Source organism: Amblyraja radiata, chromosome 15, assembly GCF_010909765.2.
Source record: "Amblyraja radiata isolate CabotCenter1 chromosome 15, sAmbRad1.1.pri, whole genome shotgun sequence".
NCBI classification, from domain to species: domain Eukaryota; kingdom Metazoa; phylum Chordata; class Chondrichthyes; order Rajiformes; family Rajidae; genus Amblyraja; species Amblyraja radiata.
Genome location: NC_045970.1, coordinates 10,135,836 through 10,156,603, shown reverse-complemented (window position 1 = coordinate 10,156,603; position 20,768 = coordinate 10,135,836). Strand labels below are relative to the sequence as shown.

Sequence of the window (20,768 nt, the reverse complement as noted above, 5' to 3'; positions counted from 1 at the left end):
TCAGGGTGCACGGACAGAACAGATTTCTTGTTTTCTCCTGGACCTGGACTTTATCTCTGTGTTTAAACTGAAGATAGACACAAAAAGCTGGAGTAACTCAGCGGGTCAGACAGCATCACTGAACCAGACTGAAGAAGGGTCTTGATCCGAAACGTCATCTATTCCGTTTCTCCAGAGATGTTGTCTGACTCGCTGAGTTACTCCCGCTTTTTGTGTCTGTCTTAGACTTTACTCTCACCTCGGTTCAAAGTCCGTGCAGTTCACATTTGTTTGTGACATTTATAGAAGTAAGAGCCAAATATCCAAGGGTAATAATAATAATAATAAATTTTATTTAATGGGCGCCTTTCATACAAAATCTCAAGGACACCTTACATAGTGATCGGAATAAAAACATATAATCGGAGTAAAACAAGTAATTAAAGACATCACAATGACACAAATTAAAAACAGAATTCAATCCAAAAACAGAAAATCAAAAACACAGTGTGAAGAGGGAGCAGCGGCAACCAAATCGCGCCAGCGTCCACTCTCTCTTCACGGCAGCCATCTTGGACACACACCTACAGGACTACAATCAGACAAAAAAATCATCCCCCCACAGTGGGTAGCACTGTGGAGGAAGGCACAATGTCCAGTCCCCACCCCATGTTCACCCCAAAGTCAGGCCTATTGAGGCCACCGCAATTGCCTCTACGGAGGCCCGATGTCCCTGGCCGTTCTCACCGGGTGGTCTTGCCCCGGCGTCGGGAGAGTCCTTTCGGCGGCTGGGCCACCTTGAACGGCCGCTTCTTGGTTGGAGCCCGCGGCTGCCGAAGCCGACAAGGCCGCGCCGGTTTGGAGCTCCCAGGCTCCCAATGACAAAGTCGGGTAGACCAGGCAATCATTTTGCTGAACACGTGTGCGCTGTCTGCCAAGGCCTGCTGGAACTCCCAATTGCTGCTTATTCCAGTCTGTGGAATTCTCTGCCTCAGAGGGTGGTGGAGGCCAGTTCTCTGGATACTTTCAAGAGAGAGCTAGATAGGGCTCTTAAAGATAGCGGAGTCAGAGAATATGGGGAGAAGGCAGGAACAGGGGTACTGATTGGGGAAGATCAGCCATGATCACATTGAATGGCGGTGCTGGCTCGAAGGGCCGAATGGCCTACTCCTGCACCTATTGTCTATTGTCTATTGTCTATTCCCATAATGACCTATTTGTCCTGGGCCTCCTCCATTGCCAGAGTAAGACCGCACACAAACTGGAATAACAGCACCGCATAATCCACTTGGGTAGCTTACAACCCTATGGTATAAACTTTGAATTCTCCAGCTTTATGTAATAAACTCCTGCGCTCTTTCTTTCCCATGCACACCCCCCCCCCCCCCCCCCTAGCCCCACCCTGGTGTGCTCACATCTCTTCTTTTGCCTCCATCGTACATTCCTTTCCAATCCCGAATCCCCCATTTTCCTTCTTTCCTCTCTCTTTCCTTCTCTCCCTGTCCACCTACCTCCCTCCCTGCGGTTTTACCTCACACTCCCCCTCTCCTCTTCTTATCTGACACTCGGCCTGATTGGAAAAATGCCTATCCACTCCCTCCGCAGATGCTGCCTGACACGCTGAGCTACTCCAGCACTTTACGCTTTGCTCAAGTTATCTGCATCTGCAGTTCCTTGTGTCTCCTGACATTCTTATGTCTCCATTTCATCCATAGCCTGACAACACCCATTTCTGATCAAACCCCTCCTCACCTGCATCCAGTCTTTGTCCTGCCCCCTAAAAAAGACACAAAATGCGAGAGTAACTTAGCAGGTTCTGGCAGTATCCCTGGAGAACATGGATAGGTGACGTTTTGTGTATGGACTCTTCTTCATTCCCTTTGCCTTGCCCCCACCTCCCTTTTCCTACTTGCAGCCCCCCTTCTCCAATCAGTTTGATGGAGGATTCCCAGAGATGAAGGACCCCAATGAGTTCCTCCAGCACTTGGCATTTTGCTTAAGATTTCAGCATCAAGTGTCAGCCAGAATCCCTGTTGATTCCACTGCACAAGTCTAGGTATCCCATGTACATTTTGAAAAAGAGGGCCTGGAAAAAATATCCCAGATTTTATAAACGGAAAGAAAGGGCCTCGCAACTTTTCAGAGGCAATTTTTCACACAGTAAGTAGAAACATTGTGTTACATGGAAGAATCTCCAAGATTCCATATATCTGTTATTTATTGATCTTCCACACTTCGTGCCCTTCCTGTTTTGCCTATTTCTATTTTCGAATAGTTTTTTAAAATAATAAATTAATCCATTAGTTTCCAATATTTCATTTGAAAACAGCCATTTACAGACTCACTAGACCTGGGTTGGTGGAACTTCAAATTGATCTGCTTGATCATGTTGCAGTTGATGGAGTCTGATACAGGGAAAGGAATCTGAGTTAGATGGACTTTAACTGAAACACTTGCTATTCTAATAGGTGTTCTGACCACCAGCTCCTCACCCATTCATGATCCCCATCAACCTCATCAATACCCTCAACCCGCCACCTGCTGCAGAGTGCCAACACCCTTGTGCCCAAAGAATTAGAGAGGGGCCAGGCGTGTGAGAGAGATAAAGAGAGAGACAGAGACAGAGAGGGAGACAGAGACAGAGATAGAGGGAGACATAAAGAGAGACAGAGAGACAGAGAGAGAGACACAAAGAGAGACAGAGAGACAGAGACACAGAGAGAGTGAGACAGAGAGAGAGAGAGAGAGAGAGAGAGAGACAGAGAGAGAGAGAGAGAGAGAGAGACAGAGAGAGACAGAGACAGAGAGAGAGAGACGGACAGACAGAAACAGAGAAAATAGAAAATAGGTGCAGGAAGAGGCCATTCGGCTCTTCGAGCCAGCACAGAGACAGAGAGGGAGACAGAGAGGGAGACAGTCTCAGAGAGAGACAGAGACAGGGAGAGAGAGAGAGACGGAGAGAGAGGCAGAGACAGACAGAGAGAGAGAGAAGACAGAGAGAGAGACAGAGAGAGAGACAGAGAGAGAGACAGAGGGACAAAGAGAGAGAGAGACAAAGAGAGAGACAGAGAGAGAAACTGACAGAGAGAGAGAGAGAGAGAGACAGAGAGACAGAGACAGGGAGACACAGACAGAGAGAAACAGAGAGACAGAGGAGCTTGACTATTAAGGTCCGATTCCACCTTGAATGATCTTTGTATTCTGTGAATCCAACCCACACCCACAAACTGAACCCTTTATTTGCTCACGTTTGTTTCTGTTCCACGTATTGATGGAGACAGGAGAGCTTATCTGCAAGGTCTATTGTTTACCTGCAAGGTCTATAGTATCGCTCATGATACCTGTGGTTCATGCGTAATGACAATTTGCAATAGCAGTCCAATACTAAAAACATACATTGAGCTGAAGTTAGACACAAAAAGCTGAAATAACTCAGCGGGTCAGGCAGCATGTCTGGAGAAAGGGAATAGATGAGGTTTCGAGTCGAGACCCTTCTTCAGACCCGAAACACCACCTATTCCTGTTCTTTAGAGATGCTGTCTGACCCACTGAATTACTGCAACTTTTTGTGTCTAATTTCAGTCTAATCCAGCATCTGCAGTTCAACTTCAAGTTCAAGTAACATGTATTATCACATGCACCAATTGGTACAGTGAGATGTGAGTTACCATACAGTCATACGAATAAAAAAAGAACACAATACACGATAGAGTTTAACATAAACATCCCCACACAGTGGAATCAACGTGAGGGAAGGCAATAAAGTTCAGTCATCTTCCTTCCGACCCACACAATGAGCTGCCGATGGATGCATATTAACCGCATCTTTCCATGCATTGATGAACTTTCAGGCCTTTGTAGGGTGATGGGCAGATAGAGTGGGAACTAGAGTATATGTTTTAACTATTAACCAATCAATTGGAAATGTGCATGGGCCAAGCCCACTTTAAGGTGAAATATGTGTTGAGTCTGAGGATGAGCGAGCTTAGGAAGTTGGCAGAATCTAAGCTGGCACATAGAGACTACAGCTCAGAGACTAAAAGGCCTGTCCCACTTACGTGTCCTTGGCATGCAAATTACGCGACCTCGTCGTCGTGTTGAGGCGCACGGGCATCGTATGGCTGCGCGGGACCGGTCCCACTGAGAAGCGCGGAGGGGTATGGAGTTGTGCACGGTATCGCGCGGCGCTCCGAAGTTTTGTAGCGAACAAAATCTTTGCGCGCCACCGGCCTGTCACGTAACTGACGGCCGAAGTGGGACAGGCTCAAGACCCTAGCGCGACGCAATGTCTCACCTCCAACAGTAGCAGAAGCAGGCAAACAATCATCGAACTCGGCCTGGGGCTCACGGCCGTTGCGGTCCTTATCCGCCCCCACTTCTACTCCCAGAGCAGGGCCAAGAAAATTGAAGATAGACACAAAATATGGAGTTACTCAGCGAGACCGGCAGCATCTCTGGAGAGAAGGAATGGGTGACGTTTCGGGTCAAGACCCTTCTTTCAGACTGAAGAAGAGTCTCGACACGAAATATCACCCATTCCTTCTCTCCAGAGACGCTGCCGGTCCGGCTGAGTTACACCTGCATTTTGTGTCCATCTTCAAATGACGTCACGCGCTCCAGATGGCGCAGGAAATCGTGGGCGACCTTCGCGGGACCGTCGCGCCTCAACGTGAGCACGAGCAGTGGCGGACTGGCCAGGGTGTCAGCTTGCCCGATGGCAAGTGGGCCCCTGATGAAGTAGGCCCCCTTTGTCTCCTGGCAACCAATATTTTTAGACCCAGTCCGCCACTGACCACGAGGTCAGGTAATTAGCGTGCCAACCTCATGTAAGTGGGACAGGGGCTTAATCTGACTGAGAAAGGATGAAATCAAGTTTATAGAGAGGGAGGAATAGGACGCTAAAGACAACATTCCTGTATTTTGTTTATACGCAGTCCAGACGGAACCAATCTTGAAGTTTTCAGTTCTAGTTTAGAGATACAGTGTGGAAACAGCACCTTCGGCCCATCGAGACCCGGCCGAACACTAGTACTATCCTACATACTAGCGACAATTTACAATTTTACAGAAGCCAATTAACCTACAAACTGGCACGAAAACCCACACAGTCACAGGGGGAACGTACAAACTCCGTACAGACAGCACACGCAGTCAGGATCAAACCTGGGTCTCTGGCGCTGTAAGGCAACAACTCCACCGCTACGCCACTGTGTCGCCCTCTGTGTCATTCTATGTTATATTTTGACTGCTGTGTGCATATGATAGCCATTCTACACAGTGGGAGGTTAAGGTGAAATCAATCTACATTGTTTGCCACAGAGCCTGACTCGCAGAGATTAACGAGGCTCCCTAGATTCAAGCTGGGGAATTGGACCCCCCGCCCCCCCTCCCAGCAGAAACTCTTAGGAAAAATATTAGTGAAGTGATAATGGATCAGTAAGCCCACCTACGTGGTCAATGAAGCTCACCCCCTCCCTCCAAGACACACTGGTTAACCTGAGGAGCACCTTCAATAGCAGATTGGCTCCACCAAGGTGCAGTACAGAACGCCACAGGAGATCCTTCTTTCCTGTGGCTATCAAACCGCACAATTCCTCCCCCTTCTGTCGTGTGGTGGACTGACTCCCCTCCTCCCACCCTCCCACCCCCTCCCCCCCTCCCACCCCCCCTCCCCCCCCCCCCACCTGGATCCTCCCCAATCTTTGTACATCCCCAATCCTTTCCACTCGTCACTTTAATGTCATGCTTCGGGATAAATAAAGTTCTATCGTATCATATCGTACGTTAAGGTAGACACAAAATGCTGGAGTAACTCAGCGCGATAGGTAGCATCGCTGCAGAGAAGGAATGGGAGGCGTTTCGGGTCGTGAACATTCTTCAGACTGTTAACTCTGCTACCTTTAGTTACTGCTCTCTTTACATCATGTTATTGAAGTTAGGATCTCCAAACACATTTTTATTTCTAGATAATGCCACGGGGAATAATCATATTATATAGCGTTACACTGATTTGCATTATTAGACTGTCCACATATAGGTCATCATATCCTTACTCTTGATGTGACACCAGCCATTGGCCACCATCTGAATGAGTGGAGAAATGAGCCATATAATTCTTCAAATACACTTACAATTGACCAGCATAAGTTAAGATCAATACACCACATGGGTCATTTTATTTAAATCTATGAATTATCAATAGTCTCTCTGGAAATGGTTGTGGGATATCGGTTTAGTTTTGTTTAGTTTAGAGATACAGCGTGGAAACATGCCCTCCGGCCTGCCGGGACTGCGCCGACCTGCGATCCCCGCACATTAACACTATTCTACGGAGTGTGGTGGGAGCGGAAGGGGTGTCAGTGTACACACACTAGCGACAATTAACCTACAAACCTGTACGTCTTTGGAGTGTGGGAGGAAACCGAAGATCTCAGAGAAAACCCACGCAGGTCACGGGGAGAACCTACAAACACTGTACAGACAGCACCCGTAGTCGGGATCGAACCCGGGTCTCTGGCGCTGTAAGGCAGCAACTCTACCGCTGCACCACCGTGCTGCCCCTTATATAATATTCTCCCAGAAATACATCTCCAATCAATGTCTGTTATGTGAGGACATGCAAGTTATGATTCTTATGAACAATTTATCACTGACCAAATCCCCATGTAAGCTGGGGTCAAATATTGCCGTGTTGTTTCTCTGTTTTTTTAATGTACCTTGTTACAAAATAGCACTTGGAGGAGAAGTAGCTGGGGAGCTATCAGAGGTCATCTTCCATATCATTCTCGGTTAGATGGAGAGCGGGGGAGGGCATTGATTTTCCTTTTCAATTACCAAAATAAAGAACCTCTAGTTTATCCAATCTGATTACATAACTTAGGCAGGCCGAGCACAATGATACTTCCTTATCATTAGTACAGGTGTCAGAGGTTATGGGGAGAAGGCAGGAAAATGGGGTTGAGAGGGAGAGATAGATCAGCCGTGATTGAATGGCGGAGTAGACTTAATAGGCTGAATGGCCTGAATCTGCTCCTATCACTTATGCTCATGAACTTGAAGGCATGGACTATTTAAGGCAGGCATAGCAAAGCATTGGAGAAATACACCAATGCTGTCTCCAGAAAATCCTTCAAATCCACTGACAGGAAAGTGAACTAATGGGCAACAATCCCCTCATTGAGGCTGTAATTATGCACAGTCTGCTCAGAGGAACAGGCGAGATGTCAACATGATTGGCATCATATTCTTGAAACGGTTAATCAATTCCAAACATCACGGCAAGAGATTTCCTCGAGGAGAGAGAAAACATTTTGGGGATGTTCTAAAGCACCTTCGAAAACATATAATATTCCACTGGACCCCTGGGAATCCCTGGTCAAAATTGGAGGATTAGAAGCTGGGGAAGAGAACCTCCACTCAGTTCAGTCTAGTTACATAATACTGGTAGGCAATGATATGGTCCTCATGCAAGCAAATGTGATTAGCAAAAAGGTCAACGTGGATCTGATGGCCAAAGGGCCCACTTTTATTATTCTGACACTACTAGTTCATGCTGAATTCCAAAGACATAACTCATTAAATAGATAATGTTAACACTAAGGTGACCAGAACAGGAAATGGTTATGCATCCAGTTCATTGTATTAATTGCCGTTTCAAATCAGTAATTGGCAAAAACTAACATCATTGGAATGCTTTCAACTCTATCTTTAGATAATTCTGCATCATACAGACAGCATGGACGTCACAACATGTTTAACCTCCAATCTTGGCTAAATATCGTCAGTCACCATTTTAACCATTTACAAATTCTTACTTTACATATAAAGTGTTACAATCAACTTAACCTCTAGCTTGTGTAAGATGGAAATGCAGATGCTGGTTTAAACTGAAGATCGACGCAAAAAGCTGGAGTAACTCTGCGGGTTAGACAGCATCTCTGGAGAAAAGGAATAGGTGACGTCTTGGGTCGAGACCCTTCTTCAGACTCTTCTTCTAGTTTGCTGTCATTTACAAACTTGGTAGCTGATGTGAACGTGATATGGGCGCAAATGTAATGAGCTTTGATGTAAAATAATCAATAATCCTCGTTGAATGTGGGCTTGCTAAAGCATATTTAAGTACAAACAATTAAAACATGTATATAAATGTTTAATGCTCATAGCTCCCAGCATTAAAAAAATGTTATTCAATAACATTAGAGTATTCGAAATTGAATCAGGAGCAATTGTTTGGTGCCTTCTGTTTACTCCAGCATTCAATAAAACCATGGTTGATATTTTACCTTGTCACCATATCCCTTGCTTCCCTTAATATCGTGAAGGTACTTAGTCTCTACATATGACACTAGTAGTAAATTCAAAACATTCACCAGCCTTGGGTAAGCATTTATTTTCTCATCTCAGTTCTGAATGGCTGACTACTATTCTATGACTTGTCCTTGACTATCGTCAACCCAGGTGGCAGTGGTGGAAACGTCATCTAGACCAGTAAGAACTTTATATGGTTCAATGAGACTGTCTCTTATCCTTCTGAATTCCAGAGAGTTTGCCCAGCCTGTTTAATCTCTCCCGATGGGACCAACCCTCCTTCACCGGACTCAATCTGCAAAACTTTATCGCCATTCACGCTATCGTAAGAATATCCTTTTTCAAGTACTCAGATCCTCTTGTAAATAAAGAGCGGCCTTCCTACTTGCTTGCTGTATCTGTTTGTTAAGTTTCAGTGGTTTGTGTACAAGGACACTCAGGTCTCTTTGAATGCCAACATTCAACCTCTCACCATTCGAAATACATCTTGCCTCTCTGTTTTTCTACCAATGTTGAAGACCTCAATCTTCTTACACTTTCCGATGCATCTGGGATTTCTTCATTCATTCAATCTGTCTACACCCCTCAAATCCTCTCACCATCAACAGTAATTTCACGGGAATGTAATAAAATGCGTAGCGTGAACCTGGCATAAAATATATAAAATAAGTTTGGGGAATTTTCTATTCATTTTCCGAACTGTTACCTTGAACAATTTCCAACTGAAAACAAGATCAAAAGATGGCAAGTTAGACCTAAAGCTTGCATCAGTTAGTGAAATATCCAACACCATGCCTGGGTTTTGTCACAAAATTAATGGCAACCAGGAGCTGTTGCTGACATTTTTCACAGGTCTAAAAATAATACTTCTATTCCCTTCCTGTTCTCCAACCTGCTGCCTTTATGCAATCGGTGCAATAGCCGCATTTATTCAATATTATTTTTATTTAAAGGAATATAACAAAGGATTTTCGCGAACTGGCAGTGTTGGCCAGACTTGGTAACACCATGAATGAACGATGGCTGTGGTCCAAAAATATCCAGTTAAACTTCCACGAGGTCGCTGACCGAATAAATTATCTCACAGGGCATTAATCAGGTGGCAGTCTGTTTCCAACACCTGCTTAAATAGCTTATTAGATTTAATCATGATATTTAACTTTAATTTTGCATCGTTTATCACAGAAAGTCGAAGCGATGCTGTCAGAGCAGTGGAGTATGAAAATAATGGGCTTCCTCTCACTTGATTTATTCTCCACTGCACATGTCAAATTTTGGTTCTTTCAACTTCAAGTATTCAGTCAAAGGAAGCTACATATGGAAGCAGAGGGGCGGATGATCCAATTTACATGAACCTTAAAGAATGGTTTCTAGTCAGAAAGTAGCAGCTAGTTATATCCCGGTGTCGCAGAGGGTTCCGTATCTTTGTGTCCCGCACATTTCAACCAACAAGTCAATATATATAAAGTAACTATTTGCTTCACTCTGATGCAATTTTCTGTCAGACATGTAGCACCTCTTCCTTGTTTGCAATTAATTCTTCTGAGAATGACAGAATTATATCCTGTGAGCAATCCAGTTTTTAATGGGTAAAGTTGATTAAAAAACACATTCAAGTCATCTTAATGGTACACTATGCAAAATATGTATAGCTAATTTCTCCCAGACACCATATACTAAAACACTCAAGTTTCCTTCAACCTTATGGTATCATGTGAAATGGTATTCGATTCATATACAAAGCTTATCACAATAATATATTTTAGTATCACATTACTATGTACAGTATGGCGTGCAGCTTAAAATCTAGCTGTGGAATTGATATTAATAAATAACTGTACAACAAAAGAACTTAGATTTAAACCTTTAACTGCTAACATTTATCCCAAATTATGTAATGTTCATTTTTTTTTAACATTCTAACATAAAGGTAGGCACTACTCCTCCAGCACTGTATTAAGCTGTTTATCTTTATATGCGTATAAATTTAGAATTCTTACACTAAAGTTACAATATTACAGACAAAAACACCTTACACCCAGTTATTAAATGAAAACATATGAGTTTATTCTCAGCAATTAGCTGTACTTTCATCTCCATTCCAGCAACCTGCACTCGTCACAAAGCATAACATAGTTTTTCTTTGTTTTTTACCTTTAAGTGAGCAATTAGATGTGATGCGATTGGTCCCTCAGCTTCTCCCAAATGCCGAAAGAATTCAGATGGAGTGTTCTCCTTCGCTTTACTACCATTCACTTTCACTGCAAGCAGCGGCTTGTGGCACAGTCCGTTCCAAATAAATGCATCAACATCAACCACTTCATTATCAATTAATCATTTCCAGTGACCATACAATGATCCAGCAAAAGACAGCTTATTTAAGTGGAACTCGGCTGAGCTGCAGAGCTTTCAGCTCAGTGCAGTTTACATTTCCCCGTCTGCTGCTGAGGTGGAATGCTTGTCACTTCATGAACAGCAAGCTAATAAAACCCTGGCAGAAGAACCACGAGCAGAGGGCTCAGCTTCACATTATACACTAGGAGGAGTTTTGTCAGATGACAACAGCGATTTAAACACTGGCGTCTATGTGTGAGAATCTTACGGGAGATGTCGTTATTTTTAAGATACTGGATGCTCATTGATACCCATACACTTTCAGTGTGATTGCGTTATTCTGTATTCATGAAAAAAAATTAATTTGTTCAAACCTTGGGAGACACAAATAGACTCCACAGAAACGCGATCTATTATTCTCCCTTATCCAGTGCTTAAATAGCTGCAGCCGTTCCTTTTAAAAATGTCAATTGATATATAACCTACATTATGAAATATGGGCTGATTTTAACTGCAAAACTTGCTGGTTGGATAGATTAGGAGAGCCAAGAATATACACAATAGCAGAGTTGCAAATTACTAAATTATTATCCAGAGATCTGCCCCCCTGATATAATGGAGGATGTTTAAACCACACCACAGCTGCTGGGGAATTTAAATTCAGTTCAATAAGATTTCTGGGATGATCTACCGTATTGTCTTAAAGGCGCACCCATTTGAGAAGGAACTCGGCTGGACTTACCTTGTCTAGCCTTCATATAACTCCAGAACTATTGTTGCAGTAACAAAATAACTGTCCTCTGAAATAGACCAACAATTCATGCAATTCAAGAGGTGACTCATGATAGGAAATAAATGCTCACCTTCTCTTTGACATCCAATAAAAAATTACAATCTGGAATCATTATCTAAGACTGAAAGATTACGAGAAAGAAGGGTCTCGACCCGAAACATCACCCATCCCTTCTCTCCAGAGACGCTGCCTGTCCCGCTGAGTTACTCCACCTTTTTGTGTCTGTCAAAGATTACGAGAAGTGGTTTATCATTTTTGATCTATTAGTCACTCAGTAGGGATGATGGTAACTAACTGATTTTGTATGATCATCAGGTCCATAGGTTTTATGAATTTACTGAATCTTACCGGTGAAACTGTAAGTGCTGAAACAATCTCAGTTAAAGAGTTTTCTTTAGAAATGAGTCCAGGAGCCGGCTAGTCAGTCTGTGGAGCCTACTCCAACATTCCATAAGATCACAAGTGCCAATCTCAATGCCAATCAATGTCAGTTTCCTACATTATCTTTATTTCCTTTCATTCCCTTAGCATTCACAAATCTATCAATCTCAGACATGATTGAGGAGCATCATAGAATTTCAGAGATTCAGACCCTTCTAAGCAAATAAATTATCCCTCATCTCAGTCCTAAAGAGTTAAGCCCTTTTCCTGAGACAAGCTGCCAGTTGGAGATGTCCCAACTTCCTCCCTCCTCACCCCCCCCCCCCCCCCCCACATCTAACCTGCATGGACTCAAGATTTGTTATGTTTTCACTTTTTAAAACTGGGCATTTAGACTACATTTAGTGTAGGAAGGAAGTGCAGATGCTGGTTTACACTGAAGATAAACACAAAATGCTGGAGTAACTCAGCGGGTCAGGCAGCATCTCTGGAGAGAAGGAATGGGTCTCGACCTGTAACATCACCCATTCCTTCTCTCCAGTGATGCTGCCTGTCCCACTGAGCTACTCCAGCATTTTGTCTACTCGTTCATTTAGTCTGCTTGATCTCTCCTGATATGCTAGTCTAAACCTTTCCTTGGTATTTACAGTGTTCTTGAGACCAGGATACCAAATCTGCACACTTTACCATGTTGTCCCAATGAAGACATTGATGACTCTCCTTTTATTTCAATCCCAATGCAATAAAATCAACATGTTTGCTTTCCACCTTGCTGAAAATGTACCTTACTTTTAAGTGAGTTATTTCCCAAGATATCCTGGAATCTCTGGAGACCAACATTTCCCAGTGTCGTGGCAGGTCAGGCAGCATCCGTGGAGAGAGAAGCAGTGTTAAGGGCCTGTCCCACTGGATGAGATAATTCAAGAGTTCTCCCGAGTTTCCCCTGATTCGAACTCGGAGAATTACGGTAATAGCCGTTCATAGGTACTCGGAGACTCCCGTGTACACTCTCCGCACTGTTGAAAAAACTTCACAAGCTTACCGCGTTCCCGAGTACCTGCCGTTAGCATTACTAGTCGCAAAGAGACGTCCCGAGCTCCGACGTACCAGCTACGTTCATTCTACGTACTTACCACGAGTTTGATTTTTTTTAAACTCGGGAGAGCTCTTGAGTAAACTTGTATAGTGGGACAGGCCCTTTTAGCATTTCAGGTAAGGAGTTTATGAATAAGGTTATTGACCCTTTATCACTGCCTGGAAAATGTCTGAAGAAAGATCTTGACCCGAAATGTCACCCATTCTTTCTCTCCAAGGATGCTGCCAGTCCCGCTGAGTTATTTCAGCTTTTTGTGTCTATCCGGAAAAATGTAGCCCTGTACCTCTCTCCACAGGCGCTGCCTGACCCGATGAACATCTCCGACATTTACTGATTTTAATTGCAGATTTTGCTTTTCAATTTCTCAATATTTCACAATTTTAAGGAAATCACTTTTTCTATTTTATCTGTCCAAGTAGTTAACTCTGCTTTCTACATTCTGTTTGATCTGCCTTGTTCCTTAAATCTTTACAGTCTTTTTGCTTCTTTAACAAAGCTTATATGCCAGCCAATCTCTGTATCTTTTGTAAACTTTTATAGAGTCAAAACATGACTCCCAGTCCACTCATATAGACACTGATCTAGAATACAAGTAACCGAACCAAAGTTAACTTGACCAAAGTAACTTAGTTCGCTGTGTGGAATTCACACATTCTCTGTGTGGAGTTTGCACGTTCTTCCTGTGACCACGTGGGTTTCCTCCGGGTGCTCCAGTTTCCTCCCACATCAGAAAGACGTGTGGGTTTCTAGGTTAATTGGACTCTTTAAAATTGCTCCTAGTGTGTAGGGAGTTATTGAGAAAGTGGGGTATCATAGAACCAGTGCGAATAGATGATCACTGGTCAGTGTAGCCACAGTGGACCCAAGGCCCTGTTTCCATGCTGTATCACTAAACTAAACCAAACCAAACCAAACTAAACCTCACAATACCCACTCAACATAACCTGCCACACGAAAATTACTTAATTAGTCACTGTAAATCATCTGTCCTTTAATCAATCCCCAACCCTTGCTGGTATATTGTTGCTATTCCCAGGGTCCCTGATTTTGTGTTGGCAACAACTGAAGGCCGTTTGAAACACAAATATTACAACCTCAATTTCTTCCATTTCACCTTGTTAGTTACAAAGTCAAAATCTCTATTCCACTTTCCAAGCGATTTTTCAATCTTATTATGATTCTATATGTGTCATGTTATAATGATTTCTGCAGTGAATTCTAGTATTTACTTTGCTGATGTTGCCAGCCTAGTGACATAAAGTCCCACATTTTCTCTCTTCTTCTTTTATTCAACAACACATTTAACTTTGCCACTTACTGCTACATGGGAATTAGCAATAAAGTCCAGGGAATTCTGGAAGAATAAAATTAATGGATTTACTATATCAGTGTTTATATCTTTCAAAATCTTTGAATGTCGGCCGTTAGGTCAAGGCAGCAGGTGGCTTTTCATTCAAATTATTTTTTCAGTACTATTTCTTTAAGTTCCCCATTCTCAGTCGATCCTCTAGCCGTATTTCCAGAATGTATAGGAGTAAAGAGGCTTCTGCAGTTGTACAGGGCCCTGGTGAGACCACATCTGGAGTATTGTATGCAGTTTTGGTTTCCTAATTTGAGGAAGGACATCCGTGCAATTGAGGCAGTGCAGCTTGGGTTCACGAGGTTAATCCCCAGGATGGCTGGACCGTCATATGAGTAAAGATTCGAAACACTGGGCTTGTATTCACTGGAATTTAGAAGGATGAAAGTGAATCTTATAGAAACGTATAAAATTATATAAGGACTGGACAAGCTAGATGCAGGAAAAATGGTCCCAATGTTGGTGGAGTCCAGAACCAGATGGCACAGTCTAAGAATAAAGGGGAAGTCTTTTAAAACAGAGATGAGAAAAATAATTTTTACCCAGAGAGTTGTGAATTTGTGGAATTCTCTGCCACAGAAGGCAGTAGAGGCCAATTCATTAAATGAACTAAAAAGAGAGTTTGATAGAGCTCTAGGGGCCAGCGGAATCAAGCGATATGGGGAGAAAGCAGGCACGGGTTACTGATTGTGGATGATCAGCCATGATCACAATGAATGGTGGTGCTGGCTCGAAGGCCCAAATGGCCTCCTCTTGCACATATTTTCTATGTTTCTAATGTTTGTAGCGAAGATAGATAGAAAATGCTGGAGTAGCTCAGCGGGACAGGCAGCATCGGGTCGAGACCCTACTTCAGATCCGAAACATCACCCATTCCTTCTCTCCAGAGATGCTGCCTGTCCCGCTGAGTTACTCCAGCATTTTGTGTCTATCTTCGGTTTAAACCAGTATCTGCAGTTCCTTCCTACACATGTTTGTTTGTGGAATCACCTCATTCTAAAACAGTTGTTCTGAAGATGCAGAACTCTGTCAGCTCGACACTGGTGCGTTCAGTGTAGATTTCTGTACTGTGGACTGGGACATGCTAATACCTAGCCAGACCTGCTATAGTTATATTCATCCTTGGTCATCTGCACCCTCTAGGAATGTAATAGATGGCGATCATCTAATGAATGCAGTACATCTGTAAAATAATTAAGAAAATATCTTTCGAAATAGTTCCGTTTAGTTTAGTTTATTGTCACCTGTACCGAGGTACAGTGAAAAACTTTTGTTACGTGCTAACCAGTCAGCAGAAAGACAATACATAATTATAATCGAGCCATTCACAGTGTACAGATACATGATAAAGGGAATAACATTTAGTGTAAGACAAAACAAGTAAAGACCGATCAAAGATAGTCCGAGGGTCTCCAATGAGGTAGTTAGCAGTCCAGCACTGCTCTCTAGTTGTGGTATGATGGTTCAGTTGCCTGATAACAGCTGGGATGAAACTGTCCCTGAAATAAGGTGAAAAGGAGACACTTGGGATGCAGGGGCTAGGCCACTGGATACAGAATTGGTTACTTGGAAGGAAGCAGATGGTGGAAGGTTTTTCTACAGTAAATTTCCCAACCTCTAACAGAAAGATCACTTCTTCTTCTTCTTCTTCTTCTTCTTCTTCTTCTTCTTCTTCTTCTTCTTCTTCTTCTTGTGTATGGTGTGCACAACCTAAAGTTGTCGGACAACTTGTTCTATTTGATCTTATTTGATTGTGCTCGCCGGGTTGATTGCATTCGTCGAAACAGGGCTGACCACGTGAAGGTTGCAATCTCCCACCTCACAGAAAGATCACCAGCCTGTAGTTTCCTGGCATATCTCTAATATTCTTAAATATATGGATGTTAGCTATTCTCCACCCCTCTGGCAGTGGAGAGAGTCGACAGCTTCAAGTCCCATATCTCTGAAAATCTGCCCTCGACCCAGTACATTGATGCAATCACAAAAAAGCTCAGCAATGCCTCTACATTGGAAGTTGGAGGAGATACTCTCTTGAGCCTCTTCAGGTGTACGACAGAGAGCACTGTGACTGGTTGCATTACAGCCTGGTTCAGCAACTCCAACGCCCAGAAATGAAGGAGACTACAGAGAGTGGAAGACACTGCCTGACCATCACATGCACTGACCTCCTCACTATCAAAGGGACCTATAGCCGGTGCTGCCTCAAAAAGGCAGTGAGAATCATCAAAGACTCACACCATCCTAGCCATGTTCTCATTTCACTCCCGCCATCGGGGAAAAGTACAAGTGCCTGAAGACAATGATCTCCAGGTTCAAGAGTAGTTTCTTCTCAAAAACCTTCAGTTTCTTGAACCCTACGCAACACTAACCTCAACCTGAACTTCTATGGAATGTCTTTGGTTGTACTAAAGAGTTCAGCTTTTTGGGACTAATATTGGGGTTATTAACAAAATGAACAAATTACTGCCTTTGCCTGCTTGGACTGTTCTGGTAACTTTATCTCTTGAATTCACATTCCCATTCCCATTCCCATTCCCAATCCCAATCCCAATCCCAGGAACCCTCAAATTGGAATTCAGATTCAGATTCAGATTCACATTCACTTTTGAATGCTGCATGTACTATTACATCACATCTACTTGCACTGAATGGTTGAGCAATTCAATTAGATAATAAGGGGGCTGAGTTATAAAACATTCTGAGCAATGACCTGCACAGATTTCATGATTTCCTATTCATCTTGTCGGACGCGTGGAGCAAGGACTGATGAGAGGGTGAACCAGGGTGATGCCTCCAGCGCCTTCAGGTCAGCTGCAGGGGGCGCCCCCGGGGCACAAAGATGGCCGGACGAGGAGAGGAGAATAGAAGGACATCGGTTCATGGGTACTGCTCCACTACATTGAGTGTGTGGATCAACCGGACATTGGACTTTGAACATTGGTGCCAGTAATGGTGGTGTTCGCTTATGTTATATACGCAAAATGACTTTCACTGTGCAGTTGCATATGAGACAAATAAAGCACTATTGAACTATTTATATTCGATTAATTTGCTCACAGCACATTGGAGGATTAACATATAGTTTTGTAGTTTCAATTAAAATTATTTTTTAAGAAACCATCCAATATCCAGGTTGAATTTCTGCTGCGGGCATAATCAGTGATCCAAATCTACATTATGTTGAAAATGTCACTGGTTTCATGATTTGAGATCCATTTCAGGTTTCCATTCAAACCTATTTACATATCACTGAAAGTAAACATTGTCAATCAAGCAAGGGTTCCAAGGGTTTGCTAAGAATATTCTTTGAGATTGTTAAAAGTGGTAACACGTATTTTCAGGATCTAGGCATGAGTGCAAGACCAACATTTATTGAATGTTGCTAATTGCCATTGAATTGAGTGGGTCGTTGGATCATTGCAGAAGAGAATCAAGAGTCGATGACAAGCTGCAGCAGTTGCATGAATGTAGCAGAACATATGTATGTCGCAGATAAATAATTTGCAATGTCCAGCTAATTATTTGTGAATAGCCTATAATTGCAAATAACCTATTAAAAAAACATTATAAACCTTCTGTTTACCATTCTCACAACTTCTCATAGCCAGTAAATGAAATAGACTGGATTTTGCAAAAACGCCATTGTTTCCCTAGTTGTTACCAGTTTAAGTCCCAAATATGCTGGTGACTGCCAGCTGGTGAATGTGAAACTTTTTTTAATGGCTTGTTTGATTTTTAATTATTTTGGAATATCTTGAGTGCTTCAGCAGTATTCAGAAGTAAGAACAATGTTTCCATAGCTTTGGCACCCAGCTAAGCCATGATGCATGACTCACCTCTGAGGGAACAGACAGCACTTTGTATCTTCCTGGTAAAATGGAGGGCTGGGAATGAATTTTCTGCGAAGAATAATTTCAACCATATCGGAAGAAGGATGTGCTGGCTCTAGGGAGGGTCCAGAGGAGGTTTACAAGAATGATTCCAGGAATGAGTGGGTTAACATACGATGGGCGTTTGACGGCACTGGGCCTGTACTCGCTGGGGTTCAGAAGAATGAGTGGAGACCTCATTGAATCATAGAGAATAGTGAAAGGCTTGGCCAGAGTGGATGAGGAGAGGATGTTTCCTCTAGTGGGAGAGTCCTGGACTAGGGGTCATAGCCACAGAATTAAAGGATGTTCTTTTAGGCAGGAGATGAGGAGGAATTTCTTTAGTCAGAGAGTGGTGAATCTGTGGAATTATTTGCCACAGAAGGCTGTGGAGGCAATGTCAGTGGATATTTTTAAGGCAGAGATAGATAGATGTTTGATAAATAGATCAGCCATGATTGAATGGCGGAGTAGACATGATGGGCTGAATGGCCTAATTCTGCTCCTATCTCTTGTGAACTTATGATCTTATGATCATAATCAAGAGTGCAAGATATGGTCAATTGCATTTAATTGGCAATAATTAATCTTTTTAAGGAAATGTCTAAGGATATTCCCTTGAGGGTTAAAATTTAGAAGGCTGAATACCTGAGGTATGGAAGTGTACACAGCTGGATTTTTGCTCCAATCACAAGGTATTTCACAAAATGTGCTAAATAATGTGTTACATTTAAAATTTAATTGTGCTTTTACAACAGTTGAGTATGTTGGTACATCAGTATGTCAGTCGTAGCTCAATGGATACAATCTTGAGTCAGTCAGAAAATGCTGGAGTAACTCAGCGGGACTGGCAACATCTCTGGAGAGAAGGCATGAGTGACGTTTCCAGTCGAGACCCTTTTTCATCCATTCACCCGAAATGTCACCCATTCATTCTCTCCAGAGATGCTGCCTGTCCCGCTGAGTTACTCCAGCATTTTATGTCTATCTTCGGTGTAATCCAGTATTTGCAGTTCCTTCCTATACCTGTTGAGTCGGTCACCGAGTTGAGGGTCAATGACGTGCCCCAGACACTTGAGCTTCTCCAGTACAGTACTGAGGATCTGCTGCACAACTGGAGATGCTGCCTGCAACGTCTTCTTGAATCTACTGAAACACAGCACATCTGTATTAATGTTATCATGATGTAGATAATTGTTCAGGACTGCTCTCTGGTTGTGGTAGGATGGTTCAGTTGCCTGAAAACTGCTGGGAAGAAACTGTCCCTGAATCTGGAGGTGTACGTTTCACACATCTTTCACTTTGTAGCAAACTGCTGGAATCTCCTCAATTCCAAATAGTATTCCATGCCTCTTCTTTGCGATTTGGACATGATTGTGTAAGCACAAGGAATGAAAGGAACAGTTATCCCATAGCATCATGTAGCCTATTATTGCACACGTGGCATAATTTGAAACATCACATGCCAACCTTAACTTCCGCATAATATCACAATAAACCTTTGCATGCCATCTTCATGTTACCCCTTGCTCCACATCCATTTCACATCCACTTTCAACAAGCAAGTGCTCTGAGTGCTGTGCACACTGCTGCATCATCCCTGGCCCGGCTGTAATTTCAGCCTTGGGAAATTTGGCTGAGAGATATTATTATCTTCACAAGTCAAAGGGCAACGCCATCAACCTTCAAACCATGGCACACAACTTACTTTTGCAAATGCATGCATTTAGTTTGTTTCAAATTCATAATATTTTCACATAATCTCCCGGAAACTTCCTCCAAAATTAGATTTTCTTTTTCCACAGCTTTCTTCAGTTGTTTAGTCATCTCTAAACAGCCTCGCCATTTCATTTGGCTCGGGCACTGTAACAATTGATCTTACCCTCTAATGCATATCAGTTATGAAAGCACGGCCCCAAGTTCCAGCCTGTCTAATTGCTTCCCCACTTGATGCTTTGAGGCTCTTGGTTTACAACTGGACTGGCTTTGCATTTGGTCTGATTTGATTATGTGCATTGTGCCCTATATAACAGTGGAGATGGTGTATGTGATTTTGAAGAGAGATTTTTCTAACTTGGTTTAGCCAGTCCCACCCAATTAAAGATAGACACAAAATGCTGGAGTAACTCAGCGGGATGGGCAGCATCTCTGGAGAGAAGGAATGGGAGACGTTTTGGGTCGAGACCCTTCTTCAGACCAGGCTAGTTCCTTCCTACACATTTTGTCCACCCCATTAAAGTTGGTTAGCTTAATAGGAATTTGTACCCGCCATCCATTGCACTTAGTTTAGTTTAGAGATACAGCGTAGAAACAGGCTCTTCGGCCCACCGAGCCCATGCTAACCTGTGACCATCATACACTAACATTACCCAACACACAGTGGGGACAATTTTACATTTATACTAAGCCGATTAACCTACAAACCTGCACGTCTTTGGAGTGTGGGAGGGAACCGAAGATCTTGGAGAAAACCCACGCGGTCACGGGAGAACGTATAAACTCTGTACAGCAAGCACCCGCAGTCAGGATCGAACCCGGGTCTCTGGCGCCGTAAGGCAGTAGCTCAACCACTACACCGCCATGCTGCCATATTTTGAGCATCTTTGGCCATCATTAATCTTGACGTCTGTACAGATCTGATCTTCAGTT

The 20,768-nt window shown here is 43.1% G+C and overlaps 1 protein-coding gene across 1 annotated transcript in view; it reads right to left on the bottom strand.

Moving 5' to 3' along the window:
• LOC116981020 (heparan sulfate glucosamine 3-O-sulfotransferase 1-like) overlaps positions 1 to 10,724 on the bottom strand; it is a 194,452-nt gene extending 183,728 nt beyond the window's left edge. Inside the window, exon 1 of the mRNA XM_033033630.1 lies at positions 10,441 to 10,724. The gene's annotated coding sequence lies outside the window, so the exon portion shown is untranslated. The remainder of the gene's footprint in view (positions 1 to 10,440) is intronic.
• Between the last annotated feature and the right edge of the window lie 10,044 nt (positions 10,725 to 20,768).